The 24,876-nt window shown below is 33.3% G+C and overlaps 1 protein-coding gene across 1 annotated transcript in view; it reads right to left on the bottom strand.

Annotated features, from left to right (window-relative positions):
- The window catches only part of LOC119830877 (metabotropic glutamate receptor 2-like), a 146,729-nt gene that overhangs the window by 67,852 nt on the left and 54,001 nt on the right, over positions 1 to 24,876 (bottom strand). Inside the window, exon 2 of the mRNA XM_038354054.1 lies at positions 21,488 to 21,511. The gene's annotated coding sequence lies outside the window, so the exon portion shown is untranslated. The remainder of the gene's footprint in view (positions 1 to 21,487; positions 21,512 to 24,876) is intronic.

Consider the following 24,876-nt stretch of genomic DNA (forward strand, 5'->3'; position numbering starts at 1 on the left):
ACATGATTAACGCCAGCTGTCGCCAACAGGGCCGCTTCACTTAGAGACTCACCGCGCGCAGTTACCAACGTATCGTCTGCATAACATACTACGCCAACCCCTCGAAGACGATCACCACGTAAAACCCAGTCGTAGCCGATGTTCCACAGGAGCGGTCCAAGCACCGAGCCCTGTGGGACACCGCACGACATCGATCTCCTCTTCCATCCGTCCCGAGCGAGATACGTAACGGACCTATCTGACAGATAGGATTGCAGTATCCTTATCAGGTATACGGGTATGCGATGGTAACGAAGAGCCTCTAAAATACACGTCCAGGGCAGGGTGTTAAAGGCGTTGGCAATATCTAAAGATACTGCCAAGAGCACCCCACCCTTGGAGACTACATCCGCTGCAACGGCTCTTACACTCGAGATCGCGTCTAAGGTAGAGTGTTTCCGCCGAAAGCCAAACTGGCAGCTGCTGAGATTTGGTCCTACTCTTTCAAGATGGTCGACGAGGCGAGCTGCAAGGACGCGTTCTAAAAGCTTACTCACCTCGTCGAGAAGCACAATCGGCCTATAGGCTGATGGCGAATTCTGCGGACGGCCTGGCTTTCTGAGCAACACCAGTCTGCCAGACTTCCAATTGCGAGGAAACTGACCCCGCTCAAGGCAAGCTGTAAATACATGCTCGACTCTTGGCCCAAGAACCGGCAAAGAAAGTACCCACGCCCGACTGGGGATGCCGTCGGGGCCAGGCGCAGCGTTTTTCGCTTTGAGCTTAACTACAGCTGCCTCCAGCTCCTCTTTGGTGACCGAAGGAACCGCAACATTGTCCGTATCTTCCGGCAGTGAAGCATCCCTCGGCGCCATCAGAGTGTATATTCACCCTAATCTATACTAATATTATAAAGCTGAAGAGTTTGTTTGTTAATTGTTTGTTTGTTTGAACGCACTAATCTCAGGAACTACTGGTCCGATTTGAAAAATTCTTTCGTTGTTAGATAGCCCATTTATTGAGGAAGGTTATAGGCTATGTATGTACCACAGGCGAAACCGGGGTGGACCGCAAGATTAGTTTATTTAATTGTAGTAATAACAAGCAAACAAAAATTTTATAACAGCAGAAATACATTCACAATTGAATTAAGCCGAAAAGCATCAAGGACAGTACAGTTAAAAGCTCCGACTCGTACTCCGATATTCGCAGTGGCTTAACACCAGGCAATATTCAGATATGCATAGCCAGGCAACAATAATTCACCTGAACACGATTGGTCGACGATTTTTCCACACTGTGGACAGCAGACGTTGATATATGAGGCCAGAAAACCTGGTAAATATTAACACGTGCTGAACTAACATAATTTTGTAAAGCACATTTTATGACCATTATATATGGCCTTATTTTTTATTCAAAAGAGATAATAAAAAAATGATTATTAGGGATCGAACCTACGCATTACCGTGTCGAAAGTGATCGGTTTATGATCGTATTATCTATTCTATATAATTATTGGAATACGTTAATGGCATTGAATTGTTTATTATTAAAAGTTAAATTCTTAGTGCATGTTTTATATTTTTGTAAGTGTCATGGACCAAGTAAGAAATTTGGATCTATTTCATAGCGCGGGCCCATTTTGTATAATGACAAGGTACTTAAATGATAATACATAAAACAAATTTGAGCGAATAAAGTTGTATCAATAATATATAGTGACAAATCAGTTCTGAGGCTTCATATTTATTTGTTACTTGCTGTTCGTCCCGCCTGAATCTAATCTAATCGCATCTCTAATGGTGAAATAATTTTTTAAATCGGTCCAGTGGTGTTTGCGTGAAAACGTATAAATATATAATGTAAAAGTTCATCTTTATAATATTAGAGTAAATTTTTATATCATCAAGTAAATACGTATTAATTTTAATAAAAATAGGATATAATATGCATAGGACGGCTTTATTGCTGAATAGCATTTCGATACTACATCAGATGTCTTTAGTTGCAACAAAAAGTTCTTTTAGCGTAGATTTTTTTTAATCTATAATAGGGCAGCGCTTGACCACGATCTCGCTTGATGGTAAGTTGAGATGTGATCTAGGCTGGAACGCGCTACCCTAGAAGGTACCTGTTCACTCTACTCTTGAAGACCTCCAGATTGTACTCGTCGGGGAACACAGACTCATATAAGTAAGAAAAACACAAATGTGAGTTTTTCTCCTAATATTTTCTTATTTATTTATTGTTTGTCTATGTATGATATAAAGATTAATGTTTAATTTTTTTTTTCAATGTCGTCAGTTATAAATTTTCCAAAAAAAACCGTATCTTCCTTGGCTTGGACAGTTAATTACATAAGCATAAAGTGGTTATCAAAAAATAGATGATACGTTTGGAATAAGCCCACATCTATTCCTACGATAGATGGACGGATGGGGACAATTATGTCCACATGTACGATTGAACCCTTGACCCTGCCTTTTTGTATCCTGAAAACCCATCTTACCCAATTGCCTTATCAGCTGGTAACACGATTCCCATATATTAAATTTATTCATTATACGCAAAGCCCGTTGATATAGAATTTTAACCCATAACGTAAAAGAGTTATAGGTGTATTTAATAAGTTATAAGGTCATACGTTTGTGTGTGTGTGACTAATCTAAGTATTCATAGAACTAGCTTTACGCCCTCAGACAGTATCGGGGTTTTCCCGGGCAATTTCTGGGATAAAATCTATTCTATGTCATTTTTCGCATCTCAAACTGTCTCTGTATCGTTTATAAATTTATGGTACTATTATTTAGCCCAATATAAACAGCATGACATAGCTTACTCAACTAGGGATGACAACCAGCAAGGGAACTCCTTAGAGGTGAATACCTACCCACGTTTTAAGTAGTATATAATTAGTGTATTGTATTTGTTGAGTTACTTAGTAAAAATATAATTATTTTATTGGGCTGGAACTTCAATTTATCTCCCTACACACCCTACACTAAAGTACAGTTAACTTAATTTAAAAAGATCTTATTAAAAAGAATAAAATTAATAATTTGAAATGTAGATAGATCGATGCAGATTGTAGATATATACGTGTATTTACTACTACCTTTGAGACTTGACTTCTTATAATTCGTTCTACTTCGCCTATACTATGTTTTTGTAGTCTGTTTTATTTTTCGTTTTTAAAGATATTGGAAAGGTCTGTACCATAAAGAATGCATCAGATAGTTTTATATAATAAATATATTCACAACGAAACAATGAATATATTGTTTACTATGAACGGGAAAATACATTGAGATTTTAGACTAACTTATATTATTTGTATAATATCCAAGAAATAAATTGTGTCCTTCATTTTTCCCCATGCCGTCTTTGTCGTATAATGATTGATTCGTAAGTCACCAGCGACTAAACTAAATTGCTCGAAAAAGAAAAATGGCTGTAAGCAGATACGCCTCGTATGTCATTGACGAATATTCGCTTCTGAGTCGATTTATCCTTTTAGGAGTCAATATATTTGGTTTCGTGAAACATTTCTGAGAAATTTGCGAAATCAGCATCAGAAAACTTATTTTGAATCATTTCTTTTAGTTCGATTAGGTTTGTTAAAGGGGCTTTTGATTTATAGAATAATATGATCAAAAGTTAATATTGGCAAACAATGGAAAAGGAATTTGTTGACGTGTTTATGTAAATTAATATTGTATTATTAAAAGAAGTTTTTAACTTTAATTGATGAAGATCAATAAAAATAACAAAAGTTAACAATTAGGCATGCATTAAAAAAAAAGAAAACCATGTAATTAAATTTAAGCGGAGAAATCGGGGGTTTATGGATATGTGTGTTTCACTGTGTAGATGTACTCTCACCTAAAACTCACACTTTACACTCGTGCAGTGTGAGTGAAAAGTGTGTGTATATGCGTGTGTGTGTGTGTTAATTAAGAAAAGGTTTAACGAGAAAGGAGCAAACGTTCAATGGAAATATTTATTTTAGGAGCCAAATATTTAAACTGTCTGCTGGCAAATCGTTATTAACACTCTAATTAGTATAATTGCATCTTATAAAACGTACCATTATTTTATTCTATGCAGCATTTTAATCCTTGACCTTAGTACTTCAGCTTCAAATATAACCGTGTAATTTTCTAGAAATATTTAAATAATACCTTCTGTTATATGAACCAAAGGTTAGAAATAACAAACATATGCGATGGTTGTTGTGTAAAGTAAAATTCGGACATCTACGTATTTTCCTAATTAATGGATCAGGTTCATTATGATAGTGTTATAATGCAAGTTGGCAGGAGTCATTAAAAATTCTCAATTAACTAGGACATATTTAACTTTCCAGTTCGGATAGTTTAGAAATTAAAGACTTTTTAACGGATTTTAAACTAGATTTATTCAAATGGACAAATCGCGTTTAAAATCCATCTTTAATTTCTATATGTATAATAGTCGCGTAAAATCAAACACAAGAAAATACTAGTTCGGATAATGTTGGGAATATGGAGTCGCATGAACACATCTGTTTGTTAATTCTGAATTTGAAAACGGAATATTTCATGTTTACAATACATATTTGTCAACTTTAAATGGTGATAATATGTCATATCATGTTATAACCTTTGTTATAAATCATAAACTTATGTTTAACACCAATACCTAACATCCAGACGCCATTGTGCATACAGACAGATAAAAGTAAAAGTACAGATAATAATTAATCAACCATAGAGCCGCAGATAACAATTTTGTTTCCAAATAATGGGGTCCAAATCTTTTCGTATAAAAATTTAAAATCCGCCAAACAAATCTCCTAAGGTCTGCGCCTGAGTCTTTTTTAATATTCTGTCTACAAATGATATGTATTATAGGTATAGGGCCTGTTTTTGTGTTAAAACTATAATATTTGGTTTTTTATCTTTAAGACACTTGATTGCACAGTTGAATGATTTACATAAGACTTGCTACTTTAAAAACAAATTGGTCAAAAAGTCTACATTTACGACACATTGTCTGAGAATTATATTAAATGTATTTTCTTTGATAATAAGGATAATTCGATATTCTTTAAAATCTCATCGCTCATTATGTCTAAAGCTTCTTCGTTCTCGTCATTACTGGAACCTTATTAAATCTTTAATTGGTTCTGTTAAAACGTTAATTAGAATGTTTGTGTTTAATTAATTTTATTCTAATATATTTCAGAGAATCTTACATAGACTATAAACGGCAAAGTTTGCAATAATATATGGATGTATGTTTGCCACTCTTTCATGTGAAAACTACTGAACGTATTTTAATCATACTTTGCATTAAAATCCGTGTATGAAAAATGTAGCTTATGAAAATGCTTGCGTTTGCCAGCGGGCTCGTTTGCTAGTAAAATAAACTTACTGTTAATGTTAATAAACATGTGTGTGTAGGTATGGATCAGAAATTTAACCTAAAGACCGCACTAGGTTTGTAAGCGTACGAGCATTCAAAGTAAGAGGACATAGACTCAAAATTATGAACTAAATTAAAGGAATATTATATTGCTGGAACAATACTTCCAACTTTCGGTTTTTTTAATGGTAAATTGAAGGGATTACGATAGAAAACGTAGAATTTATTTGAAATTGCGCTTTGGTCAATATTTTGTTGTCGTTTAATCAACCATTATATTGTTCGAATCCTTGAGCACATTTCTCCCTTTATTGGTATTATGCCAATCGAAATCGTTTAAAGAATTTTTCAATGAAGCTTGACTGAGGAAAATCGTATTAATGAATTGTTCATTGTAATAGTACCTAAAAACACAATGAAATCTATTAAATGATTTAGAATCTAAACCAACGACTTAGGAACCTTAAAGATGAGAGCTTAATTCAATTTAAAAGGCAATACATTCTCGATGTCTGTAGCGTTGTATGTGCTATGGAGAACGCTGATCAAACATTGAGGCCCGTTACCTTTTCCTCACCCTTCCCAGTTCATTCCTTTCCCATTAAAAGCTACCGCTACCTCTGTGAATGTTGATGGGTGGTGATGATCGCTTACCATCAGGCGAACCACCAGTTGCCCGCTATGACATAAAAAAAATATACACTGAATAGATGGAATACATTCTTGAGCATATTTCATTTATTTTTTATTCAGATTTGTTAATATTTGAAACGTGATGAAATATTAAAGTTCCATTTCCGAAACATCGTCGCAACGGGGAATCTAAATTATGCGTAATGCTTCACCAATTTGCTAAATATTTGTTAATTGGGAACATATTAGTGCATTTGTGGTTTGCTTTCTATGACTCTGAATTCAATGAACAGTTACTGGCTGCACCGGATTATCGCGCGCCAATTGCATTTAATGGGCTTAGAAATTTATGTATCATGTTTGAATGTTTTATTGACTCAAGTATAAAACCTAAAGTGTACTTCTGTAGTATACTATACTATTATAATATCTGTGCTCTGTGTTACTAAGCAAAATTATAAACTAATTTAAGTTTTATATTTATAAATTTCATGTTTTCGAAATAATGTTAGACTGGTTCTGTATTTCAGAATGTCATTTTCATATGGACGTAATGTAATTTAGAAAGAAATGTGTAAATCATTTAATATGCATACAATGAGAAGAATATAAACTTTTTACTATCAGTATTTACAATTTTAGCAGCAACTAATCACGAATATTTATTAATAGTTAGCATTCCGCCCGTGGCTTCGCCCACGTAATTATGAAAATAGACAGTTCCGGAGTTTAGCCCACATGGATCCATGGCATTTCGGGTATAAAATCTTTCCCTCGTCGAATCTCAAACTATCTTTGTATCGAAATTCATTTAAATTTGTTTAGTTTACTGTTTAGGCGTGAAGAAACGACAGACAAAAAGACAGGCAAAGTTCACATTTATAATATCTCTTAATATCTGTCTCTTAATATCAGTATCTAGAAATGATTCAACAGACTCCACTAAAGAGGGATAGAGTTCCAAAAATACTGGTATTATGTCGGTAGACCTTGAACCAACAAAATACGAACTCAATACCAACCATTCAGTCCTGAGCCCCCTGATCTTTATATTGTAAAGATGTGTAGCTACTCTTAAAAAGAATTTAATTTTCACATCAAAACGACCCGCGAAGAAATACCTTGTTTATTTTGGCAATAAAAAGGTTCAATTTCAGGGACTTGTGGAGTATATATAAAAGATGAGTGGCTATAAACGGCTTCAAGGCAATTTGTTATCAAATGCTTATCAATAATGTGAATTTATTCGCTCATTTCAAAGGGAAGACTGTAAAAGATATTCCGGTTCGTAAAAACTTGTGGACTCGTAAATCCGAGGATTTGTTTATCTTTACGAGGGATGCGATAGTTGAGGTATGTGCTACAGCTCTTTATAAAGAGCTGGTTAAATAGAGTATAATCTATACTAATATTCTAAAGTTGAAAAGTTCGTTTTTGTTGTTTGAATGCACTAATCTCAGGAACTACTGGTCCGATTTGAAAAATTCTTTCAGTGTTAGATAGTCCATTTATTGAGGAAGGCTATATATGTACCACGGGCGAAGCCGGGGCGGACCTGTCTATTACTAAGTAAGCAAAATGAATGTAGAGTAATTACATGTAGAGTAATTACAATAAATTATCGTGGTACAAACTTTTGTCCCCTTGGGGGTAGAATTTGTAAAAATCCTTTTACCAACTTTCGCATTTATAATATTAGTAGGAGGATATACAGTTTAGATGTTTTAGTTAATAAATCCATAATTGTGTTGAAGTTCTTACATAACATGTTTTAGATTATATTTTATTTCGTAATGCTAAGAGGTACCAAGCTCCACATTACCAAACCACACATGACTAACCAATGATCACTGCAAATGCCAAGCTCATATCTTCGATAACAGGTCTACGATCTCTCTGTTTATGTTTTCACTAGATTCTAAACAGCACCTTACGCAGGTGAAGTGCAATGAACACTTTTAAAGTACGCAAAGTTCTAATAAGGCACGGCAGATTAAAATAATATTGAGTTTTTCATCCCTATTGTGGTCGTGTTTAATATAAACTAAACTGCATTCTAATAGTAATAAAAAAGAAAATAATATGATCGTTGTGTTCAAAACAAAAGCGTTTTTAATTTAATCGTGATGAAGATATAATGCAGTGGAGATATTTTCGCTATTAATCTTTTGTGAAGAAAAATATGGTGGTATTAGACATCAGTTATATTTATTATGTATATCGGTGAGGTGAGGTTTCGCATGATTATTTTTCTTCAAAGGAAACATTGCAAAAGATTAAATATTATATACATATTGTTAGTAAAAGGTTTATATATTAAAAAATACTTGTATATTTTTAACTTTTGTTAGAAATCGGATCGCACGAAAGTACGCTTTGAAAGAAATAAAACTAAACGGTATTGAAGCAAAATTAGTTATAAAAGTAAAAAATCTCATATTACCCTATTTTATATTAAAGAAATTTCATTATAGATGAATACCTTACTATGTTTTAGAAGAAATTCTTCGAGCAAAGTTCGCATAATATTGCTATTTTAAGTACGTTTTTCAGTAACGTATTTTAAACATTTGCTGTTGGACTACATATATTTTAAATATCTAATATTTTTGTATGCCTGAAAAGTACCAAAAATAGAAAGACAAAAATTATTTATTAACTGAAAAATTTAATTATCACAACCTACTTTTCTCATTAAAATGGAAGTTATTAAATTTTCTTATAAGTTTTTTAAACCAGCCACTAATGATAAAGATGTACATAATATAATGTTATCCTAATTGTAGTGATCAAAAAGGTTTGCTCATAATCTATATATTTATACTAAAAACACGTCATAACATTCAATATAGCATGAGAATGAGACGTACACGAAAACATTCTCCAAAGTCCAAATAGAACCTAAGATTCCCAAACGATATTTAGGTGTGAATGATGGCCTCATAAAATCAGTTATGACCGATTTCATTGACAGAAATGACGCAATCAAGAAAAGCGTAAAGTATTGTTCCAATCATGTGTTAGAATGGGAAATCGAGCGATAAATGTTAAATTGCGTTTGAATTATGTAGGATTCTTGTTTAATAATTAATAAAAAGCTGCTGAAATGACAGTTTTAAACATAATGTTATTGTGTTTGTTTTAGCGGTATCATGCATTGATTAATTAAATAGTAATGTAATATCACTCACTCTTTAATAGTGGGGAGCGTGACGCTCGCTATTAAGTGATTCGCTCCGTTTAAATCGCTTTAAATTTGATTTTTTAATGCACACATAACAAAAGGAGTTTTATAAATTTTTTATAGATTCTTCTCTTGATTATTTAAACGAAAGTATGACGAAAATATGAGAGTAAGGACTATAAACCCGCGAATTCATGATTATCATGATTATACTAATCGTATGAGACCAATAAACATATTTACATAAAATACTTGGTACTAATAATTTTAATAATTTATTGCTGTAAATAATTATGGTCGAATATAGTCACATAGATCGGTGTGCAGCCAGAGCGGTGAACCAATTTTAACAATGAGTCAACCGCAAACGTCAATATTAACTGCAATTCTAGTTAACATATTTTACAGTGGCTACGTGTAGCAAATGGAATTTTGTACCCTATCATGTAAACCACTCTTACGTAGCTGGCTAGTTAATATAATTCCCAGCCGAAAATTACGCCCGAGCCAGCGGCGACAATTTAATTTTGAAACTTGGTGCTCGTGGCGTGCTTTTTAATTAATTCGATATTTGCGAGAATCTATGAACTTGATTAAATTTGCTCACTATATTTCCGAAAGGGTTCTAATGTAAGGTACATCCTTTTAGAGCTTTATATAGAACAGTGTTATGAAAAACAAGGAAATAATGATTGTTTTTAGACTAGTTTTAATATCACACCGTCTACATTCTGACCGTCAGTGCTGATAGCGGATATATATGAACCTCTACGCATCACACACGCGTTATTCTAAAATACTTCTACGTTATTCTAAATATTAAGATTAAATCACAATAACCGAGAAAAACTGCTTGGAAGGAAAGAGATACTTTTTATGTCATCGTCGGCAATGGAGTCGGTAGGTTGCCTGATGGTAAGCGCTCCCACCGGCATAAACATTTGCCGAGGCTATATAAAAAAATAATAAGCTAGATCGGTCGAGCCGTTCCTTCGTTAGGCCGTGAGCAAAGATGTACCTATCATCTGTATCTATTAGTTCTCTGTAAAACCACAGGTAAATGCAACAAGCGTTTTAACAATTACGATTACAAAAAATGCAAATGGCTCTTTCTTTTCTCTTATAATTGCGTATGTATTTCATAATGTGTTTTTACTGACGTTTTTATCAGTTAATTGTTAGCGTTCTTTATAGTAATTCGTTATTAATCTATCTATAAAAATATATTTACATTACCGTTAAAAAGTGCTTTGACATGTTTTTACAATCACAATTGATCGGCAATGAGTTGTAGCTATAAGATATACAACTTAAATAACACGATGTATATCTATATACTACTATACTAATATTATAAAGCTGAAGAATTTGTTTGCTTGAACGCTCTAATCTCAGGAACTGCTGGTCCGATTTGAAACATTCTTTCAGTGTTAGATAGCCCATTTATTGAGGAAGATATGTATCACGGGCGAAGCCGGGGCAGTTCGCTTGTCATAAATATAATGTTTACATTAAGCTTACATAGATACATCGGAAAAATCTACAGAATTAGTGAAAGGTCGAAAGACCTTACGAACTCAATAAAATGGAACATTCGAGAACTTCCTAAGGGTTACCCCGAATATCCAATGATGTTCCAAATTCTAACAATCATCACGAGTTTTATCGTCCGAAATTAATGGTTCATACATTTTAGGCTTTATTCTGGATACGGGGATGAATAATGCTCACGCGAATTGAAATGATAAATGTGTTGTCGGCGCCCATTACGATCTCGGTTAGAATTTAGATTGGTATTATGTGAGCCCGTGTTAGAAGTCGGTTTGAATGCATACAAGACGGCGAGTTTAGGATAAGGTGTTTGAAACTAGACAATCTATATTGCGTTTTTCCTGTGTTTGTATATTATAAAACACAAATTTACTAATGTTACAAGGAACAATAACAAATGAATCATTCCTGTTAATAGAAGAGTTTAAACTCATTTTGTTAACATTTGACTTGATGTGCAAAAGGGACCTTTTCACTGTCTAAGAATGTTACCGTAATTAATAAAGCTTTACTAATAAAGTCGAGCGATTAAAAAACTAGAAAAACGAAGCAAGAAATAGACCGCTTCAAATTGCCAAAACTAGAACAAATTTGAATAGGACCATAGAGGTGGCATCAGCTTTCAAATACAAAAAGACTCATCAAAATCTGTTCGAGAGTTCTGATGTAACAAATAAAAAACATACAGTCGAATTGAAAACCTTCTCCTTTAGAAGTCGATTGAAAAATCCGTTAAGTTCTCTACTATATGTACGTTAAATATTTCATTCTATTTATACTGAGTTAAATGAACCAAAACACTGAGCAAACATGTAATAAGACAAATAAGGAACTGAGGGTGGTTTAAGTAGTATTTTGGTAGATATGAAATTAAATTTGATAATATTAGCATAGGAAACCAGCTTATGGAGTTTCGTTTGTTTTATTTAGTTTTCAATTTAAATAGAACAATCTCATTTGAGGTTGGATTTCATGTGAATTTATATTAGTTGTGTGCGTGTGTGTCTAATGTTGGGTGTTGGTTGTTTAACGGAATATCTATGTAAATGTGTTTATTTTTTAGGTAAAAAATGCTCCGAAAAAAAATTTAGTGTTATTTTTAACCATATCTTGATATGTACACCTACGGTTGATGCCAATAGAATAAAATAGAACGATATTTAACTGCCACTCTAACATTTCACGTCTATCTTCTGTGGCGGTGTGATTGACCTTCCCGGTTGCGAGCTAGCTCAATTCGTGCCGAAGCGTGCTCAACTTTAAATCGAAAAAGACCTATAGAATTGCCTTTCGATAGTGATTTAAGGGATGATATTAGCTAATACGAGTAATTCTGACTAAATCTGAATTACTCGTAAGCTAATAAATATCATCCCTCAAAAAGGATGTGAATACATTAATTTTTATGTACTTTTTTAACATGTTTTTTTAAATAATTTTACAGCGAGTGTGGTCACGGGGAGAATAAATGGCAAACAGAAGATTGGGATAAATGATATTATGAATAAATTATGTTGAAAAAAAGTTTTTAACTTGTTAATAAGTCTCAAAATTTGTAAACATAATTATAGACCTTTTTATATCTTCTTAGTAATTTTTATAAATTAGAACAGGCCAAACCACCTTCATATTATCAGAACTAGACCAAATTTTCATGAAACAGCATAGCATGAGTGCTAACTCAAATAAATAAAGAATAATAATAATTGGATTTCCTAGTAAAAAGTAAAATATTTATTTTTATTAGCTAGCTATTGTAAATTCTAATAGAAAAATATACCTATCAGCCATTCGATAGCCAAAGAGAGTAAATCGTAGGCTTTATAACAAAAGTAAGAGGATTTCTCGTAAAATCTAAAACTAGATTTACTATTCGGGGACGTCGCAAAAATTAAGACGAATGACTATAAAAGTCCGAAGGGATTCATCGAAATTGTATGGACGGTTGAAGCGTTCAGTCGTGTGGCTTGGAACTTTTTTTAAATAAGGTTGATGATGTATTGTATGTATCTGGTATAATTTAGAGTGTTGTGCTTTAAGAATGGATAAGTATGGACTGGAAGAAATGTTCTGAAAAACTTTATACTGAATCTAAATAGGTCTAAAAACTCTCCACAATAAAGAAAGATTACTATTGTTTATCCAGTGAGTATCTTTAACGGATCATTCTGTAAATTGTTCAAGTGAAATGAAAGCGTTTGTTTTAAATGCTTATGTTCGTTGAATAATGTTTACACGTATTTTTTTTCATTTCAAAATAAATGATAAATGTAAAACATTTCACAACATTTATGTTCATTCAAAAAAGAGTAAATGTTAACAATTATAATGTTTTTGTCTTTTGCGTGTCACATTATTCAATCAAAACATAGCCTTAAAGTCTCAAAATATATTACAGTCGAAAACTCCAGTGCAGGCGTATCCTAAAGGCATTATAGGGACAAGGGGCGGTAGTTATTGAGGTCCCGTCCGTACGGAATGAGATCAGGAAAAAATCCCTTCCGACTTCCTTTAAATGACTTTAAAACTTTACCTAATGCTGTTGTAATTGGTACATTCTGTCACTTCCTCGCCGTAAAATTCTAAAACTTGAGAAAATCATCTCAATAGATGGCGCGGGGTGCCCCTTAGGCACATGAAACCGAAAGAGTAGAAGAAATTCGATTACTGTGGCAGGATCACGGGTGGCCGAGAGGCTAGGCGTTGCTACGGTTAGGCAAGATACGCAGGTTCGAATCCTGCCTCGTGATCAAATTTTTTCTATTCTTTCAAAATTTCTCATTTATAAAGCATTTCAATGCTATAAAACTAAAAATTAAATTCTAAAACTTGTTCAGCAATTTAATCAGTATTCAATTAAGGTTATATTGTAATAGAAAATAGACCCAATAACCGACGTGCTAGGATATATATTCGTTTGATGGGCCCACTGATAAAATTTTGGTATCGGAAATTGTGGACTCTGAGTACAGCGGAAGTACGATAAACTTTGTTGATTAATCACACGAGATAATGAAATTAATTAATGTTGCGTACAGTGTAGATGGTTCATATTAAGTCAAGCCTTATTAAATACGTGTAAGGTCAGAAGTCTATATAGATAATGAACTAGAAACACATCATCAAGTGTATCACCCGATGGTGAGCGACCACCACAGCACATGAACATTTGCAGAGGTTGCCTGCGAATGCACTGCCCACAGAGGTAAGAGATGAGGAAAGGATTGACGACTGGAATCCAGAAAGGGACTGGGATAGACAAGGAAAAGGAAACGGGCCTTCGGCTTCTCCACACAGCGAAGCACAGATCTCTTTATGAATCACTAGCTGCGCCCGCGGTTTCACCCGCGTAAGTTCGTATCCCATAGGAATATCAGGATAAAAGTCGCCTATATGTTATTCCAGTTGTCCAACAGCTTTTGCGTGAAAGAGCAACAAACACACACACATCCTTACAAACTTTCGCATTTATAATATTAAATAGGATTATATTTCATTTTGGATTCGCGCGTTTAATTCGAGTTTATTTGTCGCAAATTTTCTACCACTAAAACACGAGATTCTAAGATTTAGTCCAAAAACCGGAATGAAGAACCAATTAAGAAGCCGCCGCGAAATAACGACACTGCCTCTGATTTTGTTTAGGATAAGGTAATTAATGACACGAGTGGCTCGTTCCACGTTAATTTGATGATGTTTATCTTTCGCATATTTAATTTAGAGTCATTCCGGTGGACGTAAATTAAGCATTTTAAATCATAATATAAAAATCGGTTAGAATTTTTACTAAATTTAATTAATTTTACGCTGGTGTTTCATATTCAAATTTTATTTATTTTACTAGGTAATGTTTTTTTACGTAACACATAATCAAATTGTACTTTTACACACTTCCTTAAAAACTGTAAATCTGTCATGAAGCGTTATTTTTTTGTAAAATAACATTATTTTTAGTATAATCTCCGCTGTCAGTAAAGTTCGTGAAAAGTGGGTCGAAAACATGTAAGATCTAATCTCTATGGTATCTTATCTATATTCAGCGCTGGTCCAAAACTGAACAACTCTTAAGTAATAGCACAACTTCGAACGGTATTTTAATATCTCGGGGAATCCGTTAATAAATTTATGAGAAGTTCAACACAGGGTGTTGATGGGGAAGTTATTTGTTACAAAGACTAGCATTTATATTATTACAAGCTGCGCCCCGCGGTTTTACCCGCGTAAGTCCGTATTCCGTAATTTCGGGATAAAAATTGCCTATTTATCATTCCAGTTGTCCAGCTGTCTACGTACCAAATTTCATTACAATCGGTAAAGTAGTTTTTGCGTGAAAGTGCAACAAACACAAACATCCTTACAAACTTTCGCATTTATATTAGTAGGATAACTTACTATGTGTACGCTCCAGCTCTGCCTGAATTTAGTTGGGATATAATGACATGAAGGTAACATTTGCTGATATATCACCTCTGCAGATGCTCAAGTGCGTTGCTGACAAGTAAGATAACTTGGTTGCGCGATTTGGCATGAAAAAAAATTATAATAAAAGTGTAATAATTTTGAAAGGTTTTGAAGGAAATATAAGCTTGCCGTGTACAAAACTTAAAAGGAAAAATAGTCATATCATTCGTAGACCTTCAGGTGAAGAATTATTTCTAAATCAAACCCATTTCATTTATTTGTTTCTAGTAATTATAAAATATTTTATTAGAGAATTAAGGAGAGTTAGAGCGCGTGTGGGAGTCGTTATAAATGCTAAAATAAAATATATGGAACTTTTTAAGTCAATTTGTCTGGTTATCTTTAAAGAAATAAATGTCATGATAATTATATTAATAAGGTAATATTTTAATAGATCACATTTCAAACTGGATCATACACGAAAACAGAGTCTTTATGTTTTATAAACATCCCAATGCGACCTAGGATTAACATTTCTATATCCTCTTTTAAAACTGGCAAGGAAATTTAATTTTCCAATAGTTTAAATCCTAGAACGGAGCAGAAACGGAAAGTTAAAGTTAAATTGCGATTCTTAACTGTGCATTTCTAGTAAATCTATCAAATCAGATTCACCGATCGTATAATCGCTGGAGAAATTGACAGATAACGAGAAAGGCAGACACGAATGACTGTCGATAATGCTTTCCATCAGTTAAATAATATATTTGATTGATCACGTTACGGCTTCTTGGAAAATGAACCCTATTAACGAAGTGTAAGGTTCAATTTGCGTAATGGAATGTTAGCAGTTTAATTGATATTGTTAATTAGGGACGGCCTTTATCAATTCGAAGTCATCTTAACCGAGAAAATGGTTACAGACGGTTTCAGACTTAAGTTCTAGAATAATCTAATTGGTAAGTTTTATGTTTATCTAGAGTTATAGCTTGATGATTTGATTGTCGTTTCACTCTAAATACGGGTGTAATACGCATTTCATTGCAATTGTAATAAAATAAACACGGTTGTTTCCTTACATACAATTTTTTTTTTGTTTTATTCGGGTGTCTTTTAGGCACAGAAACCGAAAGAGTAGAAGAGATTCGATTGCTGAGGGCGATCTAAGCCACCCGAGAACTGGCTGCGATTTGGCAAAAAGACGCGAATAAGAGCATTCGAATACCGCCTCGCTTTCTATTCTCTAAAAATTTCTCACAAGTTTCTTATTGTCTACCTACTACCTATGTACTACCTATTGTTCAATAAATAATAGAAAATATATTAAATTTATTAAACTACATAACAATATGATTAATAGGTTTTCACAAAAACCCATTCAGCCAAAACTCGTAACACCCTCGTGGGCTGCAATAAAAATGTCCTTCGTCATTTGTAATTTTAATATGAATCTCGCGACGCCACGAATTCTTATCACGTTCACACTCCTCATGAACGAAATAGAAAAATCTCACTCGCACACATTATTCCGGGGATCCCTCACGTTACGACTCTTAAATTACTCACTCGCATGTTATATATCATGTCAGTTTTGAAGCTGTAACTCAAATACGGTTTACGCATAAGGAAGAAATCGTTATTCAAATTTATTCCACGCCTCGTTTGGTACACTAGGTACACTTCGGTCTGTAACGAATTCCGATGAGGAAATTCTGTTTTAAATCACTTGATACATGCTGGGGAATCTTTTAATTGAAACTGAAATCTAGAAAGATCTTTGTTATGAAATAGGCAGTAAAGAAAAAAAGAAGAAATTGACTGTTGATCCTAAATTTGACATTTGAATGAGTTTTATAATTTTCAAAGAGCATTAATACTTTTAGTAACGTGCTGCCAATAATGATCCCAATTCGGATAACTGACTAACGGAATATAATTATACCATAATGATATCCTTCCTATAAATCCTTCGTATAATGAGCCATATCGCTATATATCAGGTTTCTTTTTATAATCAAACGAGAATGAGTCAGGAAGTTTCGAAAGTGCGTTTTATTGAAGTTACTCAGATTTTACATTTTGATTAAACCATCAAGTTCGATACCAAGACAGGAAAATAAGAATTGAGCAAGCTGTAGTGTTGGCTACATATCTTGTTTACAAAACTCAAGTTTATCAATATTATTCATAGGTTGTATATTTTGAAGGGTAGCGAAGTGTATTTCGTTCAATAAAGGCCTGAAATATTTGGCAAAATTTGCTTTCGAATCATGGAAGACGTGCCTGTTTTATTTATATAGAGTAACCTGTTTATTTTTTATTAAATGAAATGGTATTCATCACGTATGGAAATAATTGACCGATTGAATATTTATGTGATTGTAAACATAACAATTTAGTTAAAATATTGTTAAAGACGAAAAATAAAAAAAAAATAAACTAAACTTGGATTATTTTAAATTCCAGTACTTTATCACTTATTATTTGTATAAACTGATGCCCCTTTCCTCTTGTAAGATATAGACAAGATGTATAGTCCGCTTCTAAACACCTGTATAATAACCGATTTCCACTACAGACCGATATATCAATCTGTATTGTATCCTGCCATACCAATAGCAATGTCTCCTTAAAACGTTCCAAAGAGGTGTTTACATACAATCAGATAAATTAGACAAAACATAGAAAAAATATTCAATTAACACAACGATTCATTGGAAATTGAAATTAGGCCATTCGCCCCAGACGTTTTTCGCGTAGGCTTCTCTTATTGCGACCGAAGCAGGGTGTTTATATTCGATGCTCGTAGTTAATATCTGACTATATCTTATCCCAAATACGGCGTCTGCGAATTGTAGCTTAGCCTGTTTTTATTCCATTCGGAGCTGTCTTTATGTTCCAATAAACATGCTTCTGTTATATATGTTGAGTTGTCAGTTGCAGTTGTACCTTGCAAATTGCGGGAATTGTTTATGATGTTGCGAAGTGTTTTGAACGAAACTCGTAGCAATTTATACTATGGTGGCTTTGTAGAGCAATTTATACTAAAACTATACAATTTCTAACATCCTCTGTCTGTAGATCTTAAGAAAAGATCGAATATGTCAGTTAATTGTTAGAAAATCTCCTGTACGTCCATTTTCCAGTGATACAAGTGTAGGGCGGTGGTGACCACATTTTTATGCCCTGCTTTTTTATGTTATAGCGGACAATCGGTGGTTCGCCTGATAGTAAGCGATCACCACCACCCATGAACATTTGTATATGTAATACCTCTGCGAATGCGCTTCCCGCTTTTTTGGGGTAAGGGTTAAGGAAAGGATTGACAACGAATAATAGTTTTAAAAAACTAAAAAACATGCTTTGACAAAAATCATATTTTGCAAATTGAAAACTGGAATAATTTTATCAAATTAGTGTATTGTCATCGGTCCTCAATAAACCTACAAAGTTTGAACGAAATCTGGCCGTTTAAAGTGGGTCAAAATCGCGCCCAAAGAAGTCGGCTACAAACAAACATACAGGTGAAGCTAATAAAAAGCGTGTAAAAAGAAGGCAAAGGAAACGGCACGTCCGATTCATTTCTTGCTCAGCGATAAAATACCGTTAGGTATATCAATTCTTTATTAGTTATATTTGTTAAATACGCGTGGTGAAGTAAACTGTAGCTGCTAAATTCAAGAGTATTAAGATCAAACTGATCAAGCGTCGTATGAACATACCATTAAATTAAATGAATATTGCGTGTGGACGTAGACTAATGGATTTCGGGTAAACACATCTGGTTTCCGCCGACTGACCGTGGCAAATGTCATGTTTTCACACCATTAATACATTTGATTTAATACGTATTGATTGCGTTCTCTCATTGGATCCGTTTTTGTTTGAATACTTTTTGAAATTGATGGTAATTGGAAAGGGCAGATTTGTCTCATAATTTAATAAAAATACCTATTTACGTTCTATCTGTAAAATTTTTATTTCATAATCAATTCATTTCATTAATTCAATATATTATTGCCTTTCTTCATGCTTATACTCCAACAATGAGCTCAGGGGAAAATGTGGCCGCTGAAATCTTCAATTAAGATCTATAAAATTCGTAATTACTAACTAAATAGTCGAATTATTATCGATTTAACTTCAAGATATGTAAAGTTTGATACAAACTCGGCCTTTTAAATATATTATTTAGAACAATAACACGTAGAAACGTTAACCTGAACCTGAACTTCTAAATACCTATGTTTGTAAATTTGGTTTTAGAAGAATAACATAAAATAATATGTAAAAAGCAGACGGTTTCGCGCTCTATTTCATAAAATTATGTATGATTTTTAATAACGTGTTAGATATATATTTCGCAGTAGTTTTCAAGAGAATGTGCATAAACATGGTTTAAGCATTGTGTTTTTTTTGTTCCTCTCTCATTATTGTGATGCGGCCTAGTTTCGAGAGAATAAAATGAATGAGCATATTATTATGTGTACCCTTGTGGCTTAAGCTCGTGGATTTACTTGCGAAGCAGACTTTTTATTCTTTGACTTAGACTAGTACTTCTTTTTTGCTAGTACTAGTACTACTTTATTCTAGTACTTATTAGTTATTACAAGTTAAATAAATAAATTGAATAATTAATAATTATTTAAATTAAATCAATAAGTACTAGAATAACCATTTTGTACTGATCAGAATCTACCTGCGTGTGAAGTTTCATCTTATATTGTTCAGTGGTTTATTGTTGTCACACTAACCACACCCCACATCCACAGCCGTACACGGTTACGCACACATATAAACATTGCTATCATGCTTACATGATGCAATTTAACAAAAGCTTTGTTTAACAGAACGCGCACTAAGAACGCGTTGTATTTGAAAAATCTCTTAGGAAAAATATCTTTCGTTTTATTTCATATGTATCGCTTCTCACAACTATCAGTAAATTTGTATAAACATATAAAATAAATAAAAAATATGGCGACACACAATGAACAGGGTTAGAAACCAAACAATTTTGAATGGAGGTAAAATAATTATTTTTGATATTACTTATTATCTTTTCCGACGTATTCAGCTCTATACAGCGAGCGTGATCACGCCTGGAAAAAAAAACAAAATTAAAAAAGTTGGAACAAGCCACTCTCCTAAAAATACATAATTATATACACGTATCAAAAACAATTTAAACTCCAAAGGAAACAATGCCTTATATCACCACGCACAAGACAGCATTTACCTAAGCGAGAAGATTTTAATCGAATGAAAAACAGCCTCCGCTGGAGGAAGGCTTTCACTCTATTCTACTTAGCAAGTCGCAATAGCACTTTGTAAAATTGTGCACTAAGACTTTGTAAGCGCACAATTTATGTCGACATGTCGTTTACGATTCAGTAAATCGGTTAAACCAATCGGTAAATTGATAAGACGGGAAGTAGGGCATATACCTACATGGGAAGAAAAATATTATAAAATGGGAATTGAATTTTTTATAACAACCTCCTACATTATTTACACTCATTATAAACAATATAATAGGTCTGTCTATTTTGGGAAGACCAGAAAAAAGTATTGTTTAAAAGCAAATACCTAAAAAAACATATTTAAAATCAATAAATGTGCATATTTCGTATAACAGAAACTGAAATCAAATTTATACTTTATATTGTTGGCTCTCAATGGAAATTCATTGTAGAATTTAAGATTTATTTTTTAATCAATAAATTCTACAAAGGAGGTCACCGACGTACCTGAGTGGAGGTAGTCCTCATTTCTTATCAATAAAAAAGAGAAAAATACAGTCGAATAGAAAACCTCCCTCGTTTTTCGGAACGTGGGCTCATTAGCTCCACTTTTATGAGAAAAAATCTATTCTGTACAATAAAACAAAATTCTAGCTAGAAAATAATAAGTTATCTGGCAATGTGATGCGACTGTATACGCAATTTTAATCGGAAGAATTTGTCTGTCATTTCGAAATGACTAAACGTACTGAAGTAATATGAATAAAGTATACATTATATCATAAACTTGATATATATGAATTTAGTAGTATCTAGAATTTAATAAAACTTAAATAAACACGATACAATGACGACAAATGACAGTCCATCTTAACAATATTACAATATTAAATAAAACACAACAAATACACCATGGTAATACGCTTACAAAACATATTAAATACACCGCATGAAACTTCAGCTACGAATAAAAAGTTAAATGCAAGAAAGTTTTTAATCTCGTCATTAGATTACCGTACCCACATCAAAGCAGTTCGAGTTTATAAGCAGATGTCGGAAGTCGTAAATTAACGTTCGGAATACTTACAAAGTCCGCGCTGGCTACACGAATCTGCAACAAAAGGTGATACGTTCATTATTTTAATAGTCACGAGGTTATTTGTTTGTTCGTTTGTGTTTTTATAATATGATTATCAACTAAGACTTTTTGGAAATATGGCTTTTTACCTAGCCACTTGTCTAAGCTATTCTAGAGTTAATTCGGGATAAAAAAATGAGGCTGTGTTCGTTAGTCTTCTTGTCAAATGAAGTGAAATCGTTATTTTTTATTATTTGCACAGTTTTATAAATTAATACACAAAAAGACTTGAATATAACAACTGATATTACTTATCACTATAATCCGTTGATTATCTTAGTTGCAAGAGTAGCGAAAGCGTTAATAGAACATTGTTTTACAGTTCATTTTAAAAATACTTTGATTCTATTTTTAGTCTTAGCATGTAGTTATTAGTTCAAGTTCATTTTAATAGTTCGACATATAATGAAAATTAATACATATTCAGTTCAGAACCAGAGAATGGACATAGCATAGTTTTTACTCCGTCAATCTTACGGGACCGAGATGGGATCTAGGTGGGAAATAGGAAAGCTCCGACAGTGCATATCTTTTTTTTATGTCATAGCAGACAACTGAGCTGGTGGTTCGTCAGATGGTAAGTCCCTCTGCGAAGGCGCTACCCGCTTTTAAGACATAAGGGCTAAGGAAAGGAATTATGACCGAAAATAAGGGACGAACTGGGAAGGAAGGGAAAAAGGCCTACTTTACTAAATGGGCGAGGCCCTACCGAAGAGCTAGTGTATAATGAATAGAAGTTTATGCCAGATTCAAAGCTAAATAATGCAAACAAACCACGAGCATTCAGGAAGTAAGGAGTTTCACTTCGGGGACCATGCATATTCCGTTCTCCTAATTGCAACACAAATACCTCGAGCCGAATATGAAATTCGTGATTGTCTGAATAACAAAACGTCATTGTGGGAGCATTTGAGGCGAGCGAAATTGTCCACGAGGTACGAGGGTGAATTATGTCTACTATTCTTATTATATTAATAACCTTGACCAAGCGAGCGACGACACGGGTAACAACTAGAAATATTATGATGACAGATGGAGGTGGTGGTGAGATTTATTGTTTTTCTTTATGTAGATTACCTTGGTAGAACGATTAAATTTGTTGTTTTTTTATAAATTTTGTTTAGAAGCATGAATTACAAAAACATGTTTATTAATTCGATTGAGGGTATTTTAATTCAATTTACTTAAAATTACTGAGATGATACGAACGTTAGTAACGAAAAATCGGTATAATACTCTTTTAATAAAAACGTTTTAACATAATTATCAAAAAACGAAATTTTCAATAATTGGGCCTTTGTTCGAAGGTCTCAATTTCCAATCCCTATAAGGGAAAGTTTGGAATTCTCGAGAGGTCAAAGTACACCGCGTTTTAGATTTCATCTAGAGACTGGATGAAAAATTTTAAATCAAGTATTTATACGTTCGGTGAGTATTTCAATTCGTAATATTAATATATTTGAATAAGAAATTGACTATAAGAAAGTTCGAGCCAAAGAAAATCACCGTCGTAATAAAGCGAATTATCTGCGGATTATGAACTGTCTTTATTACAGATCCAAATAATATAATACTATACTAGATTAAAGAGATATAGATAAAACTAGATGTTGTCTTGCGACTCAAATATGCACAGGAAAGTCAATGACCTTTATGTGTCAATTAAGTTTCAAATGTCATGTTTGAAACATACGATTTACTTGAAAATCTTTTTTCACCTCAATAACCGTTTGTTTTATTTTGTCTGATATCTCTCATCTTATTAATATAAAAGCGTAATATTAACTGAGATAATTAATTCATTTTAATAAACACCTATGACATTACTAAATGGCGCTGAATCGATCCTATTCTTAATAGAATCGCATATTATTCATTAAATAATGTATTATGAGTCGTATTTATTAAATTGAATGAATGTTTAGGATTCCACATGTGCGTTTGGTTTTTAGGATCGACGAAAAGTCGAAGGAATTCATGATAATGCTGGGAGATTCGTTTTAATATACAAATAAATACTGCTTCCCAGGGAAACAATCCATTTTCCAGGGAAGAGATGAGAGAAAAATAATAATCCTACTTAATATTATAAATGCGAAAGTTTGTAAGGATGTGTGTGTGTTTGTTGCTCTTTCACGCAAAAACTACTGAACTTGTTGCAATGAAATTTGGCACGTAGATAGCTGGACAACTGGAGTAACATATAGGCAACTTTTTATCCCGATATTCCTACGGGATACGGACTTAAACTGGTGAAACCGCGGGCCGCAGCTAGTACTATATAAAAATGATTCGTTTTAATTAATATCTACCTACTATGTTCTAACGCTACGTTAGGTCAATTTTATACTCTGTAACAAATAACACTGTTTAAATATTTTTTTTCAAATCTATGCTAATACTATAAAGCTCAAGAGTTGATCGCACTATTCACAGGAACTTATGGTCTGATTTGAAAAAATATTTCGGTGTTAGATAACCCTTTTATTTAGGAAGGCTTTTGAACAATAAATAGCAACACGGTGATAAACAACTGCTTGCGTGCTTTACACTAACTTAGCGACACGGCTGCACGATGCGGTATCCAGTATACCATCATTCTGTGTATATCGTTATGGTGTCAGGAAATTAGCGAGGGACCGAAAAGTAGCTTATTTTCAGCTTCACAAAATGTTATTACTACAGCTATCCAGATAAACTCTTCTGTAAGTGCGTGCTTGTCTTTATAATGAATTTTGTGATAAGGCCTTTCTATTGAGCCACTTTTTAATTTATGTAACTGATCTTAATTGATAAAAATAATAAAGAAAAAAGAGAGGAAAAACTGTATCTCTGTAGAAGGTGAGTAAATACATAACTCTCCGTCTAGTCTGGTGATATAAACTGTCTGGAAGCTAATAACGTAGGCCATGTAGACTTTAACTCAATTTGTGTCGAAAACCCGTTTTCAAGTATGTTTTTATTATTACAGTTAATATATTAGAAAAAACGATTCGTCACTAATTAAAGGTAACTCAAAACGTATCAAGTATTCCTTCAAAGAAAATTCACCTCTCATGCTTTTTAATAGGGTATTATTTTCATTGATGTTTATTGGAAACATCAATCATTTGTTATTGATGAAATTTTCGTATAATTTTGTTGATGCATCGCGAAAAAGGAAGTTATTTCAAGTCTTATAGGTACTGTGTGTGTGAAATATAGACTTAATATCTATACATTAAGTACGCTATCAGCTTATTTTTGATAAGCTGTTCGCTCCGGCTTTCCCCCTGGTATATGGCTTATGTCACTCAGTGAAGTTACTGCGTACAAATGGTGAAAGATTTTTTGAAATC

The sequence above is a fragment of the Zerene cesonia genome, chromosome 12, assembly GCF_012273895.1.
Source record: "Zerene cesonia ecotype Mississippi chromosome 12, Zerene_cesonia_1.1, whole genome shotgun sequence".
Taxonomy (NCBI): Eukaryota; Metazoa; Arthropoda; class Insecta; order Lepidoptera; family Pieridae; genus Zerene; species Zerene cesonia.